This window comes from Notamacropus eugenii, chromosome 3, assembly GCF_028372415.1.
Source record: "Notamacropus eugenii isolate mMacEug1 chromosome 3, mMacEug1.pri_v2, whole genome shotgun sequence".
NCBI classification, from domain to species: Eukaryota; Metazoa; Chordata; class Mammalia; order Diprotodontia; family Macropodidae; genus Notamacropus; species Notamacropus eugenii.
Genome location: NC_092874.1, coordinates 8,173,789 through 8,201,581, shown reverse-complemented (window position 1 = coordinate 8,201,581; position 27,793 = coordinate 8,173,789). Strand labels below are relative to the sequence as shown.

General features: G+C 39.4%; 1 long non-coding RNA gene across 2 annotated transcripts in view; it reads left to right on the top strand.

Moving 5' to 3' along the window:
- The first annotated feature begins 752 nt into the window (after positions 1-752).
- The window catches only part of LOC140531057 (uncharacterized), a 46,417-nt gene continuing 19,376 nt past the window's right edge, over positions 753-27,793 (top strand). Inside the window, exons 1-2 of one of the 2 annotated variants that reach the window (XR_011976253.1) lie at positions 753-820; positions 11,906-12,017. This is a non-coding gene — a long non-coding RNA (uncharacterized lncRNA). The other variant, XR_011976252.1, reaches the window with a different exon arrangement.

The following is a 27,793-nucleotide window of genomic DNA, read 5'->3' as shown; positions in this document are numbered from 1 at the left end:
GATTTGTACTTTCAGCCCTCAGCAGAAGGTCTCTCACTTAGTGATTACTTCCTGATAACTATATAACAACGTTGGGAGGCAGGTGTTATTATTGTCCACACTTTAAATGGGAGGAAACTAGGAAGTGTCTGAGGCTAGATTTGAACTGAGTTCTTCTGACTTCTGGCCCAGAGTTCTATCCTCTGTGCCACGTAACTGTCTGCCACCTAGTAGGTGCTTAAGAAATGCCAGCTTACTTTCTTTTCATCTCTGGATTACCCACAAGTCTTCACATAATTATTTTGTCCATCTCAGTGTTCAGAAATGTCAACAACTATAAAAGTGTTTGAAACCTTCAGGGTAAAAGGGCAAGATTTATCTTGGAATTTCTCCTGTCAAGAGGTAACCAACCCATAACGCCAAAGAGAAAAAAATAATTATAAATTGCTCCCAGTTGGCTTGCTTTGATAAAGTAATAGACAGAACAGGAGGTGGGAGACCTAGACAATCACTCTTTCTCTGCCCCTGCCTTATATCATGACCTTGAGTAAATCATTTTACCTGAAACCCAGAGTTTCCCACTATTTAGAAGGATAATGATGGTGGACTCAGGCTCCAAGGCTTCCTCTCAAAGATTGGATGGAAAGTCTTCTGGGAATTGGGGAGAGGGGGAGTGGACCTTTGTGAGCCATTGAAAGAACTCAGGAGGCCTTAGAGGATAATAGGGCTAGGTTCATTTCTCCTGAGTTCTTAGTTTCCCAGAACTCCCCACAGCTGGTGCCACTCATCTTAATATTCATTATCCTAACACTGCCCTTGCTTCTAATAAGAGCTAAGACAGGTGAGTGCAGCTTGCTTCTTCCTTGGCAGAGGTAGGGGACTCTGGAGGATGGTGAGAGCATGTGCTGTGTTGGTTTCACTGCTCTGTTGGGTTACTTTAGCTGAACTACACACCCCCCTCCCTCTTATGTGTGTATTTACTTTATTCAAGAGTGGCTCTTTGGGTGGAGAAAGGAAGGAAGGGAACACTGGGAAATGAAGATGGAATAAAAGCAAGAGCTAACTGCGGCAGAATGCAGACAAGTAATGGGAGCCTTGACCCCAGGCCCTCCTGTATCTGAAACAACCTTCCTATTCCCTTATTCAATCTGTGGTGCCTTGTGTCATGGCCTCTCTCCACTGGACCTTCTCAAAGCTTTCACAACCTGTAAGTATCCCCACTATTAGAAACACAAAACTGAAAACAAAAAACTTCCATTGTCATTCTCCCTCTGTCTCCCAGTCTCGTGTCTGTCTCTCTCCCTCCAGACTCCCTCTCTTTTCTCTTGCAATTTTTTAAACCCCTGGTAGTCTGACTTTCTTCCCCACTGTTCTGCTGTCTGTCTCCTCTCCATCATAGCTAGTGAGCTCTGACCATTTTACTACCAAACCTACTAGACTGTATCCATCCACCTCCTCCTCAATTTCTTTTCTGGCTATTCCTTCTTCTTTTACCCTCCTGTCATGGCCCCACAGTGATCTGCTCCTTCCTCTTTGCCTACTCCTCTTGATTCCTTGAAGTTGGCGTATCCCAACACTGGCCCCTTGGTCATCTTCTGTTCTCTTTGCACGTGGTCTTTCTCTTTCTCCACATTTTTGCCTCATGACTCTCCTTTTCACACAAGACATCCCCATCTCCAATTCTGACTTCCCTCACAAACCCTCTTCCTTTGTCCCCAGCTGTCTTCTGAGTCTCTCCACAGAGAGCCCAGCGGCAGTTCAATCTTGAGTTGCCAAGGCTGCTGATTCTACCTCCACCATCCATGCCCCTTTAGACATCCGTACAGCCATTTGTTCAGTTTGGGCCTTCCCTAGCTCTGGACTGGACTCTGTGCATAAGTTCTTCTTCTACTTCCCTGCCTCCAGGCTCTACTATAGAATTTGGTCTTTGGAAACCTCCCCAAATAACCATAACACTCAAGTCTTATCAACTCACCACTTTGCTGAGAATCATTTAAGGATGACTTATTAACAACCAAATAAAGAAGTAGTGATACATTAGTGCTTCAAGATTTTCAGCATGATTTTCAAATAATTATCTCATTTGATGCAAACAACAACCATACAAAATGGGTGCTATTATTATCAGTCCCATTTCACAGATGAAGAAACTGAAGCAAACAAGGATTGTGACTTTCCCAGAGTCACAGAGCTAATAAGTGTATAAGAAGAGATTTGAACTCAGGGTATTCTTGACTCCAGGGCCAGTACTCTATCCTCTGTGTTATCCAACTGATTTGCATGAAGTAATACATTTGGCCATCAAGGACAGCCACAATATGGCTTCAACAAGCACACCATCCTAGCCTCATCTCCCCAGTCTATTGCCTATTTATTCCCCTCTTGTATGACCAAGCCTATATTGTCTTCTCTCCTATTCTTTCATGTGCCAAAATCTGATTTTTCTTTCATTCTTTGTTGAAATACCTTTTTTGCTTCAAGGCCATGTTCACACTCTACCTTTCACACTCCCCAGCCCTTTCCCTCCAAGTAAAAGGGATTTCTCACTTTAAATTCTCGGAACATTTAGCTTCCATCCTGCTTTTCTGTTTATCCCATTATGTTGTTATAATTATTGGAATGCATGTTTAGCCTGCCCTCTCCCCTTCCTCTATAAGAATATAGAATATATAAGAATGAGGGCCTTATAATTTTGTATACATCAGCTGCTTAATTAATGCCTATTGAATTTAATTATATGAAAGAGTCAGCTGAGCACTCTTGTCTTATTTGTCTGTGTGGGATGGAAGAGGTGGAGTTGTTTGCTACTTAAAGGATGCTTTTCCTCTGAAATCCAGAGCGTAAATAGATACCTGACTTCAAGGATAGGGTATTCAGGTAATAAGGAAATTAGTGCAGATTGACTACAGAGGTGCTAATGAGGGCAGGCAGGAAGAGAGAGGCAAGATACTGAGGGAATCTAGATCCTCTCTTCTCTGCTGTGTCTCCTTTTAATGAAGAGTAGGTGGGAGCAAGGATTTTGCCTGATGGTGATTAAGTGTGGGCATGGATTCTGCTGATGGAAGACTAGTTTTTGTTTGTTTGTTTGTTTTTGGAAAGAGGGAATAAAAGAGCCAGGTTAGAAATCTCTGTGAGGGGTATTAGGATTTGTGTGTGAGTGTGTGTGTGTGTGTGTACATACGTGTACGTGTGTGTGTACATACGTGTACGTGTGTGTGTGTGTGTGAGATTTTTGTATCCCAAGAGAAGGTGGCAAACAGGTCATATTGAAAAATCTTCATGGACTTTGGTTCAAAGACTATTAAAGAATTTCCTGGTGATCAATATTCATCAACAAGTTAATAACAGCCAAACTCTAGGAAACAGATTTTAAAACCTAGGCTAGCTGGCTGTCAGAGGCTGAAGGAGGGTGAAGGACATGTAATGTGAACCTGCCACTCAGGAATCTGAATAAAGGAAAGTGGGAAAAATGGAAATAGGCAAAATTGGAAAAACTAAGAGAAAATCTACAGAGTAATGCACTGTTCATTCATTGTTCCTTGCTATGCAAAAAACAAATGGAAACATTCAAGAAAAGTCCTAGGTTGTCAAATCCATTTTCCAGCGATCACATTGTATCCCATCAGCAAAGTCAAGCACAAAATGAAATGTTCCATATAGACTCAAAAAGTTGTGAATTTTTTATGCCCTTACTATGTGCCAGTCATGGTGCTAAGTTCTGGTGATGCAAATGTAAGCAAGAGGGTCTGACTTGAAGAAGCTTATGTTCTAACAAACAGGCAGAAGAAAAGCCAAAAAACAGTGATAAGGTAATACAGGTCACATGTCCAGCATGAAATAGTGACTGGGAAGTAATATTTAGGCTGAATTCCAGGCAAATTAAAGGAAAATTTCTTCCATCTGAGCCTAGGATGGCTTCACTGAAGGTTTCAGTGTTCCAGAGAGGGAAGAGAAGAGATGAATAGACAAGGGGAATCATAGAAGCACTTTTTGTGGAAGCCAAAAAATAAATAAATAAAGAGAAAATGTCTGTGTATTGTTTGGGGGATGGTTGTATATGAACTGACGAACATGCTGTTGTGCTCAGAGATATAATCAATGAGCTGCTGAGAAATATGGGAAGTAAATATATGAACTGATACAGAGTGAAGTATGCAGTCTCAGAACAGGAGTATACTTAATGAATACAAGGAAGTAAATACAGCTCAACTCAGGTTAATGCAAATGACCAATTTGATCCTGAGGATCTATATGGCTTTGCCCAACTATTTGAAAGAATGATACAGGATTCCTAGAGCAGTCTGCTGTATGTATTGCCAGGTTAGATCCATTTTGGTTAACTATACACCGTAGATACAGAAGTAAAGGGGCCCACAGAGGTCATCCAATCCAAAGCATCCATTTTACAAATAAGGAAACTGAGGCCCAGTGAAGTTAAGGGACTAGCCCAAGATCATACAGGTAGTAAGAGTCAGAGGTGGGGTCTGGTGCTGGTGCTGTTACCATGCCACAATGCTTCCCTTTTTTTTTAAAAAAAAGATCTATATTCAATGGAATTGAGAATGGAATGAAACAAGAAAAAGAAAAGTTATTAACAAAATTCTTTTTTAGCAATTAGTAGAACAAGTACATAAGAATAGTTAGGTGGTTCAATGGATAAAGCATTGGGCCTGGAGTCAGGAAGATCTGAGTTCAAATCTGGTCTCAGGTAGTTACCAGCCGTGTGACTCTGAAAAAATCAACTTTACCTCTGTTTGCCTTAATCCACTGGAGAATGCAATGCAAACCACTCCAATATCTTTGCCAAGAAAATTCCATGGACAATGGGGTCCATGGGATCATAAAGAGTTGGTCATGACTGAAGGATTGAAAAACAGAATAAGTATATAAAACCAGGAAAATATGTGTGTGCTTTCTTGACGCCTAGATAGATCTTTTATCCCAGCTTTGCTAAGGACTTGGGAGTTCATGAGTAGGACCATACTGAAATCTTGGGTCTCCTTGATCTAAATAAAGGCACCAAATCATGGAGTGATTTTCACCATCCCATTTGGGATGGCATACAATAGGTTTTATCAAGTGAGAAGCAGCATATTCTAGAGATCTAGAAGCCTGAAGTTGACACTCTACCCAAGAGGCTCCTCCTTAGTGTTGTAGCCTGGAGAGGTCACTTTGTCACAGTCAAGTGGATATTACAAATGTATAGAGAGAGGGAAGTGGGCCAAGCTTCATAGAACTTATCAATCTTTTCCAATTAATTCATCACTCAAAATCTGCATGGACCTGACAAGCAAGACAGAGAATACTGAAAATTCTTTATAACAATTATATTCAGCCCCTGTTCCATTTGAGAAAGGAGCTCCTTAGAAGCCAAACTATGGGGATGTAAGAAAGACACTAATATTGGGCTTCATTAAGCCAGATAAAACTTGAGCTAAGGGACACAGGAGGAAAAAAAGAACGGTTCAAAACAGTAGATATGGCCTTCTCCTGGGAATCTGTTATCTTCTAAAAGCAGTCTAATTGAAGAAAGAGCTTCAAAATGACTGAATGAGAGAGCTGGCTAAGGCAAGCTTCATCCCACCAATGTACTAGCATGTATTAAGTGCCTGCAGACACCAGGACTGGACTTAGAAACACAGAGATGAGCCCTGTCTAGCCTTAAGGAGCTATTCTACTGGAGAGACAGTGAAAATATAAAGGCATACATAAAATGCATATGAAGGGGGAGAATTTGATGACAACTTGGCTCAAACAAAGAACAAAACAAAACGACTCTGAAAAAGGACACACTGAATCTGAGTCTGAAAAGAAACCATGACTTTCAAGAAGCATGTGAGATCAAGAAGAGAAAATGACTTGGGATTTATTGAGTTTTAGAAAGCAGAAAGAACAACAGAGTTAACTCTTGGGTCTCCTCAGACTTAAAAACCCCCCACCAAATCACAGGGTGATTTTTGCCATCTTATTTGAGATGACAAACAACAGGTTTTATCAAGTGAGAAGCAGCATGTGGTAGAGGCCATTGTGTAACACATTGTGTAAAGATTCAATCGTGGGAGCTAATGTTTACATGGGGAACAGCAAAGACTTCTTGGACTGCGGAGTGTGCAGAGGAAAGTAACGTGCAATAAGAATGGAGGTTAGGACCATGTTATGAAGAGCTTAAGTGTTAAAGACAGAACTATTTTTTTTAACTTAGTGTTAATAGGAACCCACTAGAAGTTATTGAGTAATTCTGGTGGCATATGACCTTTGTTTTAATTAAATAACTTTTCAGGCTGTATGAAGGGTGGATTAGTGTCTGGAGGGACTTGAGTTGGGGAGACCAATTAGGAAGTTATTGCTATACATCAAGCAAGATGAAACAAAGTCCTGAACTAGGGTGACAGCTATGTAAGTAGAGATTAGGGGAGAGATAAAAATTCTATACAAGCAGAGATAAACAAATGATATGCTATTTGAAAAGAGAAGATTTGGCCGTATCAGATAGGTCCTCTTTCTCTCAAGTGATGGTAGACATATCTAAAAGAGCTGTTGGACAGAATTATCTCCATCTCCTGTAAGGGATAGGGTTATTAAACATAGCATTCCCCAGTACATGGCAGTGACCTGAACACCAGCTGGATCAAAAAATGCAACAATCAGTGGAAAGAATTAGAGTAAAACCTGTAGAGGGGGAAGGTACAGTGTGTGGGGGGCAGGGGGAGAGGTGAGATAGTGGACCTGAAATACCATAGCATTATTCTATCACTAGAACCTAGTGACAACTCTGCAAGTGGTATATATCTCTTAATAGTTTAGGAGCAATATTTTGTTGTTACTTTTTAACACAAGGGAATTGAATCAGGTGCATTGATTTTGCATTAAACATTTCATCTAGATAACTAGTAGAAATAAGCACTATGAGCATGAGCTACAGCTTGTTGAACATTCCATAAATCACCTGCAACATGGTATTTTTAGGTGGGTAAAAAAGAAATTCTAAGCGATAAAAGTACAAAGAGATTTATAAAACGACTTGTCAACTTTAAAACAAAACTTAACTGTCACTTTTTAATTTGGATATTTTTTCCTCTGTGGGTCATAATGAGACAAATTCCTGTTAAGCCACTTGATGAGTCACAGCCAATCTGTGAGAGTGATTTTCCAGGCCCTCACAGACTTTCATTTCACAGAAGTTATTTGTCATATTATGGGGATGAATATTGACTAGCTCAAATGTGATTTGAATGTTTGAAATATAATTGACTCCGAAGGCTTTAGGGAACAGTATATGAACCAAATTAAGTAGCCAAAGCAGTCAAGAGTTTGTCACGTGATAACTTGTGTGTAACTAACACCTCCTATTATATCAATAAATAACCTACATTGACCTATTTTCATTTAATTTTTAATTTATGGAAAAAAAACAAGCATTTCCATTACATAGAACAATAAAAAAGATGATTGCATGTGAAACTGTATATTTACTATACACAATTTGATATTCCTTTCAAATATACAACAAAATTATCACGTAAATTTCTTATTTCCTTCCCTTACCCCTGCCTTAGAATGACTACCATTAGACACAAATAGTTGTGTGAATGCATATGCACACACATACATGTGTATATATGTATATATATATGTTAAATTGTTCTACGTACACTTCTATTTATCAGTTCTTTCTCTGCATGCAAATAGGACATTTTTTCATATGTCTATAGTTAATTTGAGCATTTACAAATAGTCAAAGTAATTCATTCTCTCAAAATCGTTCTTGAAACAATATTGTTACTGCATACAATGTTTTCTAGGCTCTGCTCATATTGCTCGTCGTTATTTCATAAAAGTCTTTTGGTGTTTTTCTAAGATCACCGAGCTCATCATTTATTATAGCACAGTAGTATTCTATAAAGACCATATACCCTAACTTGTTCATCCATTTCCCAATTGATGGGCATCCCTGCAATTTCCAGTTCCTTGCCACTGCTATTAACATTTTAGAACCCATAGGTTATTTTCCTTTTTCCCTAATCATCTTTGGAAACAGACCTAGTAGTGGTATTGCTGGGTCAATAGGTATAGGTAGTTTGATAACTCTTTGGGAATAAATCCAGATTGTTCTCCAAAATGATTTGATCAGTTCACAATTCCAACAACAGTGGATTAAGGTCCCAGTTCTTCCACATCACTCCAATATTTGTCGCTTTCCTCTTCTATCATTTTAGCCACTCTGGTAGGTGTAAAATAATACCTTAAGGTTGTTTTAATTTGTGTTTCTCTATTCAATAATGATTTAGAGCATTTTTTTATATGACTATTGACCTTTTTTTTTTCATTTTCACTCAATTCACCTTATATTGGGCAGACAAACTCAAACATGAAAATCATCTGTTGTCTTGAGAACCTATGTTTTACTGGAGGATATAAAAACTATCCTAAGTATATTCAAGATGATCTGAAGAGGGCAGCAAGCAATTAGGGCTGAAAGAAAGGTTTCAGCTCGAAGCCCATGAAATGAGCCTCCAAATAAGCTAAGACTGAAAGGATTGGGAGATGAAGAGGAAAGGGAGCACTGGCAAGATCTACAGCCTAGGTAAGGAAAATAGATTGGAAATGAAAAACCAGGTTCAGACAACAACAGGCAGGTCACGTGGACAGTAATGCAAAAGGAATGAAAGGTATGGGTTTGGGACAGATTGTGATGAACATTCAATGCCTGATTGAGCAGGACTAAGAAGGACATGTTTTCACTTTTGAAGCCCTAGGGGTTAATGTGATCATTGGGGATAGGTCAGTGATATAATCTATATTTCAAAGAGATTATTCTGGGAGCTGTGGACAAAATGGACTGCAGAAGACACAGAAAGGTAGCAGAGTCCTCTCAGAATTCAAGGCAAAAAAAAAATTTCCAGGAGATAAGATGGTGGAGGAAGGTGTACCTCTCTCTCTCCTTTATTGACCTTGAAAAACCTGGACAACATTGCCCCAGGAAAATCCTGGAATAGTGGAGCTCTAAGAAAGATGGGGCTCAGCAGCTTTAGCGCCTGAGGCTAATGGGAATAATGGGAAACGTCTCTCTTGCTGTGACTGAAAGGAACCAGTACAGGGCAAGATGCATCCAGGCAAGCCAGCAGCATTGAGTTGAAACCTTTCATTTCAGAGATGAGCAAAGTATGGCACAGAGAAATGATATGTCTTGTCCAAGAATTCCATGGATACTAGTGGAAGAGCCAAGGTTGAACTTGAACTCCTTTGACTCAAAATCCTCAAAATCCACTCTTCTTTCAGCCAGGCCAGGTGGTCATGTAGAAAAAAAAAAAAACTATCAAGAAAAGGGGAGAGTGACTTGTATGTAAGTGACTACAGCATGGAGCAGATCTGGGTGGTTGATTCAATTGAATTAAATCCAAAAAAGCTGCTATTAATGAATGGAGAGAATCTCAGCCATAGGAAGACTTTGAAATGATGGTGACAAAGGAAAGAGTATCTGGAAGAGGCAATGAAGGGAAGGATGAATGTCCATGAATCCTCTTGACCACATAAACACTTGTGTGTCTGGGAGGGTGTGGGTGGCAAATGAGAAAGAGTGAAGTATTGGAGAAGATGGTTGAGGATGCAGTGGTTTCTGGGGGAAACCAGTGTTTTTTTTTCTAAATATAATATAAGGAGAAGAGAGAGTCTAGAATGAAGGCAATGGTTTTGGGGGTTTTGTTTTTTGTTGGTGTTTTTAAACGCTAACTGACTGCTCCATCTTGGTTCAACATCACAATCTCCCCAGTCTCCACCTCTGAGCTTTGAATTTGGTTTGTTATGAAAGTGGGCATTTAGAGGGAGCATGTACAACATCCCTCTGACTTTTCATTGCTTCCTTCATATCTCAACATCCATTCTAATGTCTTCATGTACATTCCTGAAGGAATGGGAAACATTGGATGCTGGTCATGCAACACTGTTATCAGATCCTCTTTTTCAAAACTCAGTGGTTTGGCAAAAGTGATCATCATTAATATTGAAGACCTGTGCTAGGGTCTTAAATTCATGCTGTCAAGTAATGAAAAATGCCATTGTCCCATAATATCAAGGTTTAAGCAACACTTTTCAGGCTTCACATATCTGATCTCTCTCTCCCCCTCTCCCTCCCCCTCCCCCCTTCTCCCTCCCCCCCCTCTCATCAACAGTTGTCAAGACTGGGTATTTCTATGAGAGTAAAGGGAGGAAAGGGACCATGATGTTATTGAAGATAATGAACAGCTATTGGAAGAATGCACTGAAGACACAGTTAATTAGCAGAACCTGTGTTAAGGCCCCATTAGGTGCCTAGGCCAGGCTTGAAGGATTCCCAGACAAAAGTGGGGAAGCAAAGGATCCCATGTACTTCTGGAGTTTGTTTGCTCTTTGGAGAAGAAAAACAACAGCTTGAAACTAGTTTGCAGGGGATTTTTTTTTTTTTTTACTTTTTTAGTAAATTCAGCCTCAATAGGCAAGACTTTCTTTCTTTCCACAAGTCATTTCTCAGTTGGTTTCTCATCCCCCTAGAGAAGATCAGAGAATAGATAAGCTTTGCCTTCAATGCCACACCCTTCACAGAAGCTTCTAGGACAAAATAGAAGTCAGTCAAGAAACACTGAATAAATTCTTCCCATGTGCCCCATACTTTGCTAAGTCCTAGAAATACAAAGGCAAAAGACAGACCCTGCCCTTGAGGATCTCAAAGTTTAATAGGGAGAGACAACACAAAAACAAATATGTATAAACAAGATTGATTGGCTTTAATCAACAGAAGGCCAGCATGGGAGTTCAGAAGAATTGGGAAGGCTTCCTGTGGGGGGTGGGTTTTTAGTTGGGACTTGAAGGAATCCAGGGAAGCTAGTAGAAAGGGATGAGGATGGAGAATATTGCAAGCATGGGGGACAGTCAGAAAAAGATATCTAGAACTGAGAGATGGAGTGTCTTGTTTGTGGAGCAGCAGGGTTGACAGTGTCACTAGATTAAAGATTAGTGGGCAGGGAAGAAAGAAGACTAGAAATGTGTGTATCATGGCTGGGGGATGGGCTTGAAGGGAATTTCAAAGAGATGATTTTAGATTTGATACTAGAAGCAATGAGGTGCCACTAGAGTGTCAGGGGCTGATATGGTTGGAACTGTGCTGCAGGAAATCACTTTGGCATCTGAAGGGGGATGGATTGCAGTGGGGAAAGACTTGAGACAGGCTACTTCCAGCAGCTACTCTAATAGTCCAATCATAAGGTGATGAAGGCCTGCACCAAGGGAATGGCAGTGCAGAGGAGAGAAGAGTTGGTGTAGAGGTAAGATAGATAGACATGGCCCTTGTTTTGGGTATATGTGGTTTTGGGGGGTTTGTTTGCTTTTTGATGAAGCAGGCCTCTGCAGATAATATCAAGCCATTGACCTGACTGGCTTTTTTGATTTTTAAGTCTCTCTTTGTTTAATATCCTGTGTTTGCTCTGACAAATGATGTCAATCAACAAGAATTATTAAGTGTTTACTGTTTGCTAAGCATTAAGGCTATAAAGAGAAGCCAAAACAGTCCCTTTGCTCAAGAAGTTAATGTTCTAGTGGGAGAGACCACATGCAAATAATAAGATTGTCATGCACATAATCTCACTCTCTTTCTCCCTCTGTATATATACACACAAACATATATGTATATTATGTATGTATGTATATGTATGTGTGTGTGTATGAAGATTAGTTGGTCCACATAACATTTCAGACTTGGAACATGAATCCTTTGTACACTATGTTCACAAAATGGCTCTCCTGTCCCTCCAGTCTCTCCTTGAAAACGTTCCAATGGTGGTGGAGGCCCCTACTTCCCATGATGGCCCAACATACTTTCAGACCCTGTTAATTATAAAGTTTTCCCTTGCATCAAGCCTCAAATGCCTCTTTGTAATTTCTCTCCCCTATTCAGAATTCTTCTTTTCTGTATCAAGGAGAACAAAAATAAGCAATCTTTCCTGTGATACCACTTCAGATACATGAATGCTACCCATATGTCCCCATGAGATGTGATCCTTCATCAGGTATGTTTTTATATGATTAGTAAAGACTTCAATTTGAATCTATTTTCATGTGGCCATTGTGAATATTTTAAATATTATTGGTGTTGTTTGGTAGATAAAGATTGCATTTTTAAACTAATTATGATTCTGAAGACTTAATGTTACTTCATGCCACAGTTCATTTCTGTTTCATTATGTCAAATTTCGTTTGGAGCCATTTGAATTTTATTTTCCAAATACATGACCAGGCCCTCGTCCAATTGTAGTTTTTCATAAGGTTTTAGGCTGGGGAATGAAGGAAATGGCCTCATTATTCTTTATTGAAAATGATTTTATTTTTCTCTTGATTAATCTTGTTACAATTAGTCTTTTCAGACTTAAGCTGTGAATGTCCTTTGACCAAATGGTTGTTCAGAGTTTTGTGTTACTTTCCTGAATGGCCCAATACTCCTCCCTCTTATCAGCTCTGGATTTGGTTTTATTTGGCTTAATCTTTTCCTTAGATACTACTCAGTGTTTATCCAATTTTCCAGTGAGTTTGTATCACTCTTTTTCTGTGTAATGTATCTGTCTTACAGATGTGTGAAATTATATTTTGGACCATGGAAAGTGGGAGATTTGATGAATGCACTGCTTCACAAGCCTCTCATTTTCTTTCATCCTAGGGCACTCAGGCCTATGATTTAGTATGCCTGGGGAGACGAGTAGAAGCTAATTATATTCCTGGTCTCTTAGAATCTGCTTAGTCCATTTAGGATGGATTTAACCCACTCAATATTAGCCTCTGACGTTCTGTACCCCATATCGTTGCCATCTGGAAACTGTGAGTCAAACATGATTTCATTTTAATTTTAGTAAGATTTCATACCATCTTCCAACATAAAATGCTTCTTATTAAATTCATCTTTTTCCTGCTCCACTTCCAAATTTTCTAATTTATTTTAGTAGTATCAGTATCCTTCCATCAACCTGGCAAAATTAAATAAGACCATTTTCGACAATTTCTACTTTTTCATGTCCAATCATTTGCTAAGTCCTGTGTTTACACCAGTTAATAAATGTGTACCGCCCTTCTCATTCTTTTTTGTTTGTTTGTTTTTTATTTAACTTTTAACATTCATTTTCACAAAATTTGGGTTCCAAATTTTCTCCCCTTTTGTCCCCTCCCCCCACCCCAAAACACAGAGCATTCTAATTGCCCCTATCACCAATCTGCCCTCTCTTCTATCATCCCTCTCTGCCCTTGTCTCCATTTTCTCTTTTGCCCTGTAGGGCCAAATAACTGTCTATACCCCTTTACCTGTACTTCTTGTTTCCTAGTAGCAAGAACAGTACTCGACAGTTGTTCCTAAAACTTTGAGTTCCAACTTCTCTTCCTCCTTCCCTCCACACCCCTTTCCTTTGGATAACAAGCAATTCAATATAGGCCATATCTGTGTAGTTTTGCATATGACTTCCATAATAGTCATGTTGTATAAGACTAACTATATTTCCTTCCATCCTATCCTGTCCCCCATTACTTCAATTCTCTCTTTTGATCCTGTCCCTCCCAATGAGTATTGACGTCAAATTGTTCCCTCCTCCCCATGTCCTCCCTTCCATCATCCCCCCCAACCCTGCTTATCCCCTTATCCCCCACTTTCCTGTATTGTAAGATAGGTTTTCATACCAAAATGAGTGTGCATTTTATTCCTTCCTTTAGTGGAATGTGATGAGAGTAAACTTCATGTTTCTCTCTCATCTCCCCTCTTTTTCCCTCCACTAAAAAATCTTTTGCTTGCCTCTTTTATGAGAGATAATTTGCCCCATTCCATTTCTCCCTTTCTCCTCCCAATATATTTCTTTCTCACTGCTTGATTTCATCTTTTTAAGATATGATCCCATCCTCTTCGATTCACTCTGTGCACTCTATCTCTATGTGTGTGTGCATGAGCATATGCGTGTGTGTGTAATCCCACCCAGTACCCAGATACTGAAAAGTTTCAAGAGTTACAAATATTGTCTTTCCATATAAGAATGTAAACACTTCAACTTTAGTAAGTCCCTTATGACTTCTCTTTGCTGTTTACCTTTTCATGCTTCTCTTCATTCTTGTGTTTGAAAGTCAAATTTTCTTTTCAGCTCTGGTCTTTTCATCAAGAATGCTTGAAAGTCCTCTATTTCATTGAAAAACCAATTTTTCCCCTGAAGTATTATACTCAGTTTTCTTGGTAGGTGATTCTTGGTTTTAGTCCTAGTTCCTTTGACTTCTGGAATATCCTATTCCATGCCCTTCAGTCCGTTAATGTAGAAGCTGCTAGATCTTGTGTTATCCTGATTGTACTTCCGCAATACTTGAATTGTTTCTTTCTAGCTGCTTGAAATACTTTCTCCTTGACCTGGGAACTCTGGAATTTGGCCACAATGTTCCTAGGAGTTTCTCTTTTTGGATCTCTTTCAGGCAGTGATCTGTGGATTCCTTGAATACTTGTTTTGCCCTCTGGTTCTAGAATCTCAGGGCAGTTTTCCTTGAGAATTTCATGAAAGATGATGTCTAGGCTCTTTTTTTGATCATGGCTTTCAGGTAGGCCCATAATTTTTAAATTGTCTCTCCTGAATCTATTCTCCAGGTCAGTTGTTTTTCCAATGAGATATTTCACATTATCTTCCATTTTTTCATTCTTTTGGTTTTGTTTTGTGATTTCTTGGTTTCTCATAAAGCCATTGGCCTCCATCTGTTCCATTCTAACTTTGAAAGAACTATTTTCTTCAGTGAGCTTTTGAATCTCCTTTTCCATTTGGCTAATTCTGCTTTTGAAAGAATTCTTCTCCTCATTGTCTTTTTGAACCTCTTTTGCCAGTTGAGTTAGCCTATTTTTCAAGGTGTTATTTTCTTCAGGATTTTTTGGTCTCCTTTAGCAGGGTGTTGGCCTGTTTTTCATGCTTTGACTGCATATCTCTCATTTCTCTTCCCAGTTTTCCTCCACTTCTCTAACTTGATTTTCAAAATCCTTTTTGAGCTCTTCCATGGCCTGAGCCCATTGGTTGGGCTGGGATACAGAAGCCTTGACTTCTGTATCTTTCCCTGATGGTAAGCATTGTTCTTCCTCATCAGAAAGGGAGGGAGGAAATACTTGTTCACTAAGAAAGTAACCTTCTATGGTCTTATTTTTTTTTCCCCTTTTCTGGGCATTTTCCCAGCCAGTGACTTGACTTCTGAGTATTCTCTTCACCCCCACCTCACCTCCAGATCCTCCCAGCCAGTGCTTGGGGTCTGAGATTCAAATGCTGCTTCCCAGCCTCAGGGCTTTGGGTGGGGGCAGGGCTGCTATTCAGTGTGAGATCAAGTTCAGGTGCTCAGGTTGAGGCAGGGCCGCCTCAGGGGCTCAGTTCCCTCAGGGGGTTTATGCAGAGACCTTCAACAATGGATCTGGGCTCCTGCCTGCTTGGGGACCGCCGGTCTGCTCCCACCTCCGCTGCTGCCTCCTGAGTGGGCCTGAGTTATGGGGGCACCCCACTCCCCTCTCGGCAAGCCAAGAAGACCCTCTCACCAACCTTTGGGGCCCGTGGGTGGAGGGACCCGCGTGGCTGCTGGAGATTCTGTCCCTGAAGCCTGCTCGGATCTGCTCCTCTTGGTGCAGCATGGCCAAGGCAGGGCTGGGCTTGGCTCTGGGTCCGCAGGGCAAAGGACCTTTTGTGAGAGGTTTTCACGGCTCTCTGAAACAGAAATCTCCTCTGCTCAGTTGTTCTGTGGCTTCTGCTGCTCCAGAATTTGTTGGGAGTTCTTTTTTACAGATATTTTAAGGGCTGTGGGTTCAGAGCTAGTGTATGTGTGTCTTTCTACTCTGCCTTCTTGGCTCTGCCCCTCCCTTTTCATTCTTAAATTAAAAAAATAAATAAATAAATAAATAAAGACATAGAATCCCCATGTTGGAAGGAATGTTAGAAGTTATCTTTTCAAACGCATGACTAAGCAGACCTCTTCACCTCCTGCCATATACACACAGATATACATACAATACACTTTTCACAGGACTTGAAGAAAAATGAGAAACCCACCATCTACTAAGAAATGTCATGTCTCCGTTGGATAGCTCTAATTGTTGAGATTTTTTTTCCTTTCATTGAGCTAAAATATGCCTCTGCAACTTCCAGTCACTGATCCTGTGAGATAGCTAGGTAGTGCGGCTATGACTTTGAGCTCAAATCTGATCTCATACTCACTAGACTTGTGACTGTGGGCAAGTCACTTAATCTCTGTTTGCTTCAGTTGGGGATGAAGATAGTACAGTACCTACATTATACTCAGATAACATAAAACATTTTGAAAAAACTTAAAATTCTAATTAAAAATTAAAAAATTAAAAATTATCCATATGAATGTTAGCTTGGGTTGACTTTATGGGTCATTACATTAATACTGACCCTTCTTACACATTAATACACTTCATTGATAGAATAATATAGTCATATATGACCTAAGTCGTCTCTTCTGTGCAGGCCCAGTTCCCCTAATCTAGCCTCAGATTCCATGGCTTCAACATCTATACCAACTAAGTTGTCCTCCCAAGCATTGCTATTAATAGAGTCCTTCCAAAAACATGATGCCCAACATTGGTCAGGACAATGTGCAGAGAGATGTTACCTCCCTAATCCCAAATTCCATTCCTCTGTAGATTAAGCCCAAAGTTGTTTGAACTTCCATGATTTCTGCATCATAATTCTAACACTTATTAAGCTCGTGGCCCACCAAAGCTTGCAGATCTTTTTTTCGTATGAAGTGCCATCTCGCCATGCTTCTACTCTCCTGCACTTTTAACTCCAAGTCTCATGGCATTAGTTGACCACATTCAGATTGACAATTCCATGCATTCATTATGAATAAGAATGAAGAGCTTAAACATGACCTGATTCCATTTCCCTATCTTCCATGAAAATGTTTAAGGCCACTAAAATAGAATGACATAGCCATTTTCCAAACTTATGGTAATTAATGTTTATACTGTAAATGTGGATGTTAATCAAAGCTAAGCTTGTGATGTTGCTTAGATTTTTGCCCTGTGGAATTTTTTTTTTTATCAATTTTTGTAGCGTTTACTTAGATGGATGATAATCTTGGTTCTGAAAGTCAGTCTTATGTCCCAAGTAAGATAGGCTAATTCGAGGCCTTCCACAAGGGAGATGCTCACATGACTGCATTATTCTAGCAATTTAGAAATGTGCATGGGTATTTCTCAATCCCTCTAACCTACATTAGATTCACTTTCCTTAAAATGAAAATGCTTTATGCTCAAAACACCCCAATCTCAGCTCATGACCTTATCTATGAGATGGTACAGTTAGTTGATAGAGACTGGGCCTGAACTCAGGAAAGTCAGAGTCCAAAGCTACTTTCTAATACATACTAACTATGTGACCTTGTGCAAGTCATGTAATCTTATGTATGTCAGTTTATTCACCTGGAAAATGAAGATCATAAGAGCAATTATCTCTCAAGGCTATTGTGAAGATCAAATGAAATACCTGTAAAACATTTAGCACAGGCCTGGCATATAGTAAGTGCTGAATAAATGATCATTTCCTTCCTTCTTTCTCACTGAACCAATTTCTCACTTCAGCTTTCCCACTTGTTTGTATTTGCCCTAAACTTTTCAGTCCACCAGGCTCAAAATCTTCATGCTATCTTAGAACAGGAGTGGAGAACCTGTGGCTTCAAGGCCACATGTGGCCTTCTAGGTCTTGAGTGTGGCCTTTTCACTGAGTCCAAGTTTTATAAAAACAAATCATTTTATTAAGCGGATTTTTCTGGGAAGTTTGGATTCAGTCAAAGGACTACACTTGAGGACCGAAAGGTCACGTCTGGCCTCAAGGCTGCAGGTTTCCCATCCCATCTTAGACCTCATTATTCGTTCTTCAAACCATTTACATGTCAGTCAGTTATAATACCACAATACTTCTTGTTTTAATAGTATTTTATTTTTCCCAATTACATATCAAGGCAATTTTTAGTATTCATTTTTTCAAGATTTTCATTTCCAAATTTATTTTCCTCCCTCCCCTCATCCTAAAATATTAGGCAATTTGGTATTGGTTATATGTGTGCTGCCATGTACAACACATTCCCATATTAGTCATAGTTGTGAAAGAAAAGTCAGATCAAAAGGAAAGAAAACAGAAAAAAAGAATTTAAGTGAAAAAAATATGCTTCAATTTGTATTTAGAATTCATGAGTTCTTTGTCTAGATATGGATAGCATTTTTGTCCTTTGTACTTATCTTGGATCATTGTGTTGTTAAGAGCTGACTCGTTTGGAGTTGATCATCATCTGATGTTGCTGATACTGTGTACGATGCTTTCCTGACAGCTCATTTCACTTTGCATCAATTCACACATATCTTTCCAGGTTTTTCTGAAATCTGCCTGCTCATCATTTCTTATTGCCCAATAGTATTCTATTACATTCATATGATACAGCTTGTTTAGCCATTCCCCAATTTATGGACATCCCCTCAGTCTCCAATATTTTGTCACCACACAAAGGACTGCTATAAATATGTTTGCACATGTAGGTCTTGTTCCCTTTCTTATGATTACTTTAGGATATATACCTAGTAGTGGTATGGCAGCATCAAGAGGTTTGAACAGTTTTATAGCCTTTTGGGCTTAGTTCTAATTTGTTCTCCAGAGTGGTTGTATCAGTTCATAACTCCATCTACAGTGTATTAGTGTCCTAATTTTCCCAAATCCTCTCTGACATTTATCATTTTCCTTTTCTTTTTGGTCATATTAGCCAATCCAAGTGTGTAGGTTGTTATTTTAGAATTGTTTCAATTTATATTTCTTTTATCAAATGTAATTTAGAACACTTCCTCATATGCCTATAGATATCTTTGATTTCTTCATCTGAAAATTGCCTGTTCATATTTTCTGACCATTTATCACTTGGAGAATGGCTTGCATTCTTGTACATTTCACTTAATTTTCTACTTATTTGAGAAATGAGGTCTTTATCAGAGACATTTGCTGTACAGATTGTTTCCCAGATTTTTGTCTTACTTCTAATCTTGGTTGTATTGGTTTTGTTTGTGCAAAAGTTTTTTTTAATTTAATATAATCAAAATTATTTATTTTATCTTTTTTAATGCTCTCTTTTTCTTGTTTGACCATGAACCTGTAATTCACTTAACTTCTTTAAGAATTTGGGTGCTATACCACTTGGTGCATATATGTTTAGTATTGGTGTTACTTCCTTGCCTATAGTTCCTTTCAGCAAAGATGTAGTTTCCTTCCTTATCTCCTTTTGTTTCAAATTTATTAATTTATTTGTTTTTAACTTTCAACTATCACTTCTGTAAGTTCCAAGTTTTCTCTGCCTCCCTCCCTTCTCACTACCTGAGATGGCATGGAATCTTTTTATGATCTCTTTGGGATTCAGCCCTATGAGTGTTATTGCTGGGTCAAAGGGTATGCACATTTTTATACCCTTTTTGGCATGGTTCCACATTGTTCTCCCAAATGGTGGGATCAGCTTACTGCTCCACCAACAATGAATTAGTGTTCCAACTCTCTCCCATATTGAAGGACGAACACAATAGAATATCTTCTCCGACATTTATCACCTTCCTGTTTTGTCATGTTAGCCAATCTGACAGGAGTGATGTAGTACCTCAGAACTGTTTTGATTTGCATCTCTTTAATCAATAGTGATTTAAAGTATTTTTTCAAATAACTATAGATAGCTTTAATTTCTCTTCTGAAACCTTCCTGTTCATATCCTTTGACTCTTTATCAATTGGGGAATGACTTATAAATTTGACTCAGAACTGACTCAGAACTATGTTTTAGAAATGAGGTCTTTATCACAGACACTAGCTATAAAAATTCATTCTTAGTATTCTGCTCTCCTTCTAATCTTGGTTGCATTGGCTTTGTTTTTTCACAAACTTTTCAATTTAATGTAACCAAAATTATCCATTTTGCATTTCATGGTGGTCTCTATTTTTTCTTTGGTCATAAATTTCTCCCTTCTCCATAAATCTGACAAATACTCTATTCCTTGTACCTCTAATTTGTTTATAACTGTACTTTTTAAGGAGTTTATTTGTTCAATGTATATTTTGTATCTCCTTTTCCATTTGACCATTTCTATTTTGTGAGCAATTGGTTTCTTTTTCCAAGCAGTTGGCTCTTTCTTCATAATTCTCTTGCCTAGCTTTCATTTCTTTTCCAAATTTCCATCTGCTTTTCTTACCTGATTTTAAGTTATTATTTTCTTTTTGAGCTCTTCCATAGGTTCTTCCTGGGCTTGCAACCACTGCTCTTTTTCTTTGGGGTTTTGTCCATAGTTGTTTTGACATCTTTGTCTTCTTCTGAGTTTGTTCTTAATCTTCCCTGTCAGTAACTTTCTATGGTCAGATTATTTTTTTTTTGACTGGTTTGTTTTTTACTCATCTGGTTTTTGGTCTTTTTTCCTTTTAAGTTTGAGCTTTGCTCTCCAGGGTAAAAGGGGCACTGTCTCAGGATACTTGTACTAGGTGCTACAGGCTATGACTATTTGCCTGGTGCTGCACAGATGCTGCTCTAAGGACCATTGGGAACCCTCATTTTTGGTGCTGTGCTGTGAGGAAGTGGAGAATTACTAGATATGCTAGATATATCTGTAGGAGTCTAGCAGCTTAGTTAGTGATACATCAGGGTCCTAGTGCTGGTATCTATCATGCCTGAGACTGTGGGGTGGTTTTTGCTGTTCCCCAGGGACCACACTAAAGCATATTGTAGTCTAGCCCTTGATGGCTGCCTGTTTTCCTGGGGCACATGGTGATTTTAGGAACTGGAGACTGCCCATTCCCTTGGCTATGCTGGGACATGCTGGAGGGGTGTGTGGCTACTGTTGGTGTTTGCCTGCTCCAATATACTGGTGCTGAAGCTCTCTCACTGGTTTGGTGAGGTTTTCTCCTGGCTTGCTGGGACTCTTCCTGTCCTGGACTGCATTCCCCCTTTAACTTCCTTGTCAATCTTCCAAGTTTCTTGGGATAAAAGATTGTTTCACCCTGTCTTTTTGCTGGCTCTGCTGCTCCAGGGTTTGTTTTTGAATGCTGTTTTATGATTATTTGGAGGTGAATATAGGAAAGTTACAGTGATTAAGTGGTTACTCCACCATCTTGTCTCTCAGAAGTCCCCATGATCTCTTTTAAATCTATTTACCCTGCCATTGTCCAAGTTCTGGCCCATTATGCAAGATCTCTTGCCTGGACTAGAGGAACAATCTCCTCATTGGTCGCCTTGACTCCAATTTCTTCATTTTCCAGTCTGCCCTTCACATAGCTGTTGCAATATCATTCCTAAGGAAAAGATTTGAGTGTGCCCCTGTCCCTCTCTACAAAACCCAGTGACTCCTATTGTCACTAGGATAAAATAAAAATCAAGGAGCCTAGCATTTAAGAGAATCCCACTCCCTTTACCTAACTCCAACCTAACTTTGTCTTCTTTCTCATATGCCCAGTCTGCCACTTTAACACAAACCAAAGAGTTCTATAACATGCTGTACAAATAAGAAAGTTTGTATTTTGTCAAGCATTTGGTGCCATTTGACTTACAGATTGCCTTGAAAAAATATAACAGCAAATATCCCTGAATACCTAGGCCTTCTCCAATTACCATAAAAAAGGGATATGTAGCAAGTTTTTTTTTTCTTATAACTCATGCAGCCTAGCCTTCTGAAGAACATAGGCATGTGGAGAATATGTCCATATTTCACTTCATTTGTGATCTCATGGAAGTGGTTGCTCCCCTAAAAGATGAAGGCTGTATCACCTCCACAGTTGACCATCCTGGGTCACTCTTGACCATGTCAGCCAATCAATTAAACATTTTTAAAGCAGCTTTTATATGCCAGGTACTGTGTTAAACTGTCAAGATACAAAAAGAGGTTATATCCCTTAAGGAATGTACAATCTAATGAAGGGGACAGTGGTGTCTACCCAAAGTTTTGAGATCCTTCCTCACTTTTTCCTGACAACGCACAGGTCTAGGTAGAGGACTCTGCCTGTCTTCCTGTCGTCTCTCAGTATGTGATAGAGCCATCTTGTTTTCAATCACATATATTTGATCTCCTTTGTTCTGGTTCTTTCCCATGGTTCTTCCTTATTGATTTCAGCCTACTCTCCACCTAGTACTACTCCACTGTTCTCAGAAGATTCAACATTTCCAATTCTTTGGGACCTAGGTTAAACTATAATTCATAGTCCTTGTTTACATGACTAACCACTGACCTCATATATCATTGACCTCAATAACATCCTGTCAGACAGGTAGTTCAAATAATATCCCATTTTGCAGATGAGAAATAGTCTAAGGCTGCTCAGCCAGGATCTGTTAATTTGGCCTATAACCCAGCCCTCTTTCAATGTTGAGCATTGAATGACACTAAAGAGAAAGAGTAGGGGTGGAACACAAGCTCTCAACTGTGACAAGAAAAAAGACAGAATCCTTTTGTAAGTATCTAAGGAAGAGCTCATTAAATATGATTTCTGAGATAATAAAGCCAGGATCCATTGCCCTACGAAGGTAATAGCCATACTCCAGTGCCCTGAAAAATATTTAATACGTAAGACCTATAGATTAGTCTGAATCAATTACATTGCGAAAGTAGGATTAGAGAGAAAGGAGGATGTGTTGCTATTTGAAGTCCTGCAGATGGGTCTGCCCAGCTCAGTGAGAGGGTCAGAGCACCTAGGACAGCCTTCTGGTTAGAACAGGACCTTTTAGACTAGGAGTGCATGACTAAGACACCAAGACTGATACTGAGATACTCCACAGCTACTATGTGGCTCTGCTTCCTCTAACAAGGCCCCGTTGAATAAACGTAACAGCAGCAGAAAAGGGCTGGGTCCAGGGCCTCTTACAGAGCACACCCAGGGCACAATGTCCTGTCTCAGGAAACACAGTCTAAAGAAGATTCTGTCAGAGATGGGAGAAATCCTCCCACAACACACCAAGATGTTCATTTGTATCTGAGAAGGGAAAGACAAAGCCACATCTATGGAAGTCCAGGGTGGTTAATCCTTTGGTTTCTCACTCAGGAATTTGGGGAACTGGTTTTTTTTAAATAGAATATATCCCATCCTCACCCCTACTGAATTAATAACAAAACAATCCTAGGAGAGATCAGGTCTGGTCTAAGAATGATTAGATGTTTGCCCATCTACGTGACTTTAGTAATCTTGCTTCATCCACCATGAAGCATCCACCTGCTTCACTTAATTCAGCTACCTTACTGCTTTGTGACAAAAGTGTTATAAGCAATATTATCCATAATTTACTCGAGAGAAAATCATAATGGTTTGTTCTTGGTCACATAGAAGTAAGGATTCGAGGGAAAATCTGAACCTAGTCTGTTCCAGATTTCAGGTTCAGTACTATTATACTAAACCATGGAGAAAGGGGCAATTTTACTTCTTTCAAGGCACAAGAAATAGGGCTATTGGCTTTTCTCTTATGTGCAAATGAATATCATGATTAAAAAGACTGAGTTCAAACTTCATTTAGTGTCATTAAACACAAGACCATTGGACCATTTTCCTTTTTGTTTAATATTGTACATTAGCACATTCTTTTTTTAAATTTATTTTAAACTTAAATACAAAATGAGAAAAGAAAAAATCTATATACACAGCAGAACATAGGAGAAGATTTAATATTAAACAATAAATTTCCATTTCATGACAGCTTATGTGATCAATCCTACACATAGTTTTCAAATCAAATCAGCTTTTCTGTGCTTTTTTTCCAGGTTTTGTTTGGTTCTCCACTGTGTACATTCTTTGTGCAGCTCACTCTACCAACTGTGATACTGTGTGGCAGGGGTGGCGGTGGGATAATGGTGAAATTCCAGGGTGAAAGGGTTTCTGTGGGGGATCTGTCAATGTCAGCCTTGACAATCAATGTTTGTGGTTCCCTACTATATCCAGAATCAGACAGAAAATCCCTGCTTGGCTTTTACAGCTCTTCCCAACCTGGTCCATTCCTACCTTTCCAGTCTTCTTATCATTTACTCCCCGTCATATACTGAGCACTTTGGCACCAATAATGAGTCTGTTCATATTCAATCTCTCCACTCTGGGCTTTTGGACTGGCTATCCTCCAGGTCTGGACTGCTGTCTTTCCTCCCCTCTGAGCCCTGGCTCCCTTCAAGATGGTGCAAATCTCATCTCTCTACAAGAAACATTTCCTGGGCCCCATCTTCTCCCTAGCAGTGCCTTACCTTTGAGACTACCTTCCATTTACAAGATGGACAGCTTCTGTGGACAAATAATTACTTGAATGCTATCTCCCACATTAGAATGTGAGCTTCTTCTCTTCACTTCTCCCCACCCTGGAGAATAGAATTAGTTTTCTTTCCCTTTCATGATATCATAATAAGGTAGATAAATTCATCATGCAGAGCTGGAAAACAAATTGACTTTTCTTTCATTAATTTCAAATGCATTTTCTCCAATAATTTCCACTGGAGCCACTTTCATGAAACTTTTCTGACTCCTTTCCCTGAAGAAATTCACCAAAGTGCCTTAGTATACTCTGGAGGGAAAATCTCAATTGAGGGGGGCTTTCATAATATTTCCATGATAACATTCGAGATTTATAACTGGAAGGACATAGATTTTGAAGAGTTTGTCCAAGTGGTGAAGATAGAGCTATATTCTGCAAGGTGTATCTTGGGTAGAAAGTATCTTAGTCTCCTTTGGGTTTCTTTTACTGTTATATTTCAATGATGGTGCTTTTTTTTTCATCAGTCCTTCAGAGTTGCCATACTCTTTTTCACAGCCCTATAGTAATCGCTAGGAAAGGCAAGGCAAAGAAAGATTAGATCAGTGATATTTTTATTTGACTAATTCACTTATTTCAGGATGTCTATGAATAATAATAAGATATTTAGCTATGCTCCCAAATGGGGATGGTCCCAACAGGAAGACACTAAAAACTCCCTTTCCCAAACTTCAAAGCATCTTGGCTTCTTAATTAATCTCGAATATGTTAAGGACCTGTGATTTTGCTGGTCTCCACTAAAATACATCATAGTTTTTCTAGGCCTGGGTTGGCCACCTTCAAGGATTTCTGTTGCTGAAATATCCAACCCTTGCTGTGGTCATCCCAAGGACAACTCTCTCAGACCTGAGAAGTTCAGATAAGAAATGTGTAGCTCATTACCAGATCTGTATTTGAAGCTTTTCCAGCTTGGTGCATGCTGCTGGAGGAGGTGAGATGCCCTAAGTCCAGAGGAGCCCAGAGCCTCCACTATAGCCTGAGAGGAGACATCTATTGGAGCAGGCCCACAGCAGAAAGGACATGATTTACACATGCTTTTTTTCAAAGGAGTGAAGGAATGGCAAAACAAGAAAGACAAATGAGCCTAAGGCACAAAAGATCTCACACAGATATTGTGATACTTATTATGCTAGATGATATAAAAATAATCCTAATGTTTTTTGGTTGAAATTAACTATGCCATCAATTTTGTATGTCTTGAGGGGCACTCCCTAATATTCTTTTACTATTCCCCCAAACCACCTCCTCAACAACTCACCAAACTGTCTAAAATTGCACCATTAAAGGCACTTCCTTGGGGTAAACAGCTATTTTCTTGTATGATAAACAGGAAAATACAGATTGGAACCTTATAGACTGTATACGCTGAACACATATCATCTTGGAATTTTGGGCCTCCTTACATACAAACATGCATGTGATGTGTTTACTTGTCTATTATATGTCTTTTATCTTATTGTTAGCATTAAACTGTTATTTTGTGTTATCAAAACATCTAAGTTTAAAACTTGGTTGCCTTACCATACTTCTAGGAGGGCTATGTGGGCCATGGTCACTGCATTTGCAAACAGAATGGTCAAGCGAGCTGACCAAAGAGTCATAGGGTAATTTCTGCTCTTTGAAGGGAAAATCAATTCAAAACTTCAAGGATTTATTAAGTCATTTTGGAAGAAATGTATTCTTATTGAGGATATAGTCTGATTAATTTTTATCTTTATATCAATCACTGTCCAATATGGTGCCTGGCACAAAGTATGTCCTTAATAAAGGTTTATTTCAACAAATGCCTACTGTGAGCTAGATTCTGAGGACACAAAAAAGGGCACTCACCACTGAACTCATGGAACATTAGTCATAATTAGTCTCATCAAGGCTTGGAATGTGAAAGGGAGTAAATTAGCTCTAGAGAGGGTAGGAGCGTAAGACAAGAAATTGCAGAGAAATTACAAGACAACAATTGAGACTTCAAGAAAGAAATACCTCCCTAACTTTTGCAACTCATCAAAAGGAGGAGAAATAGATCACTCCAAGAGGTGGGAGACTACCCCTCATTGGAGGTCTGCACACTAAGGCTAGATGACCACATATTGTTGCTTTGTTGTAGTGAGGACTCCTAGGGTTTGGGATTACCTGACTTGCAAGGTCTCTTCCAATCCTTCAGCTCTGTAATTTTTGACCAGATTAAGCTCAGGTCCATGGTATAGAAACTAAGAGAAAGGAAACTGAGAATGAGATGATGGCAGGTGAGTAGGAAGAAAAAAGGGGACACTTTATGGAATTAGTCAAGAAGTACAACAGAAAAGGAGTAGGTGGGTGGATTGTGACCAAGAACACATATCAGGCAGAAAGAAGAGGAAATAAGTAAGGAACCAACTGGCTGAATTAAGATTTAAGATGTAAGCCCAGACAGAACCGGAATCAATTTCTCAGCCACCTCCAAGATCTTTCTCAGAACAGCCACTTGTGTGAATAAAAAGACCAGAGACCAATAGAAAGTAAGCTTTTTGAGGGCTGGAATTGGGGTTTGGTTTTGGTTTCTCTGATTTTGTGTTGTTAGTACCAAGCAGAGGGCCCATCCACAAAGCAGCCACTTTTAATTTTAAAAAAATGTTGAATTGAAATGAACTATATTGAATTGCTGCCTTTCTGGGCTCAAGGATGTTTTGTCAGTGCTATTCCGGGAGGTATGACTCATCTAATGCTCAAAGTGACCCAGACTCCTTAGAGGAGATTCCCCCTCCACCAGCCTTTAGGAGAGTAGTTCTTTCTGTCTTAATATAGGAACCATCTTAGTCTGATAATGGAAGATGGGCTGTCATCATAGGATAGCAGATTATCTTCTCTGGACCTCAGGTTCATTATCTTCAAGATGAGGGTAGAATCCTAGAGAATCTCTGTGGTCCTTTCCATTTCTGGAATTCTATGACTATTGTGTTCTCAGAATAAATAATGGGGATCCACTTCTGGGAGCCAGATACAGCAAATACCTCTAATTTTCCCATATTCACCTCCAAAGAACCATAAAAAACTGCCCCCAAACAAATTCTGGAATAGCAGAACCAGCCAAAACATAGAATAAAATAATCTTTTAACCCAAGAAACTTGGAAGATCACTATGAAAGGTTCATCTCACTCAGATAAAAAGGGAGTGCATTCCAGGACAGAAAACATCCCAACAAATCAGCAGTCAGTCCCACCTCAACAAACCACTGGAGATCCTGAGCCCCAATGTGGTGGAGCAGACAGATACCAAGGCCAGAACTGCCCACATAACTTAGCATAGACAAAGGAGTGGCCAGACTCTAGCCCCTAGAACTACCACCTGCTTCAGTTTTGCCCCAGGCAAATAGGCATCCTCCAGTGGTCAGATCTCCACATGCTCCAGTCTGGCTCTGTGAAAATGTAGAAACACACCCCTGGGTCTCAGGACACTGCTAGAACCCCAGATCAGTACAATGTAATTTGCCAGACCCCTATAAAATCCAGCATCTCCA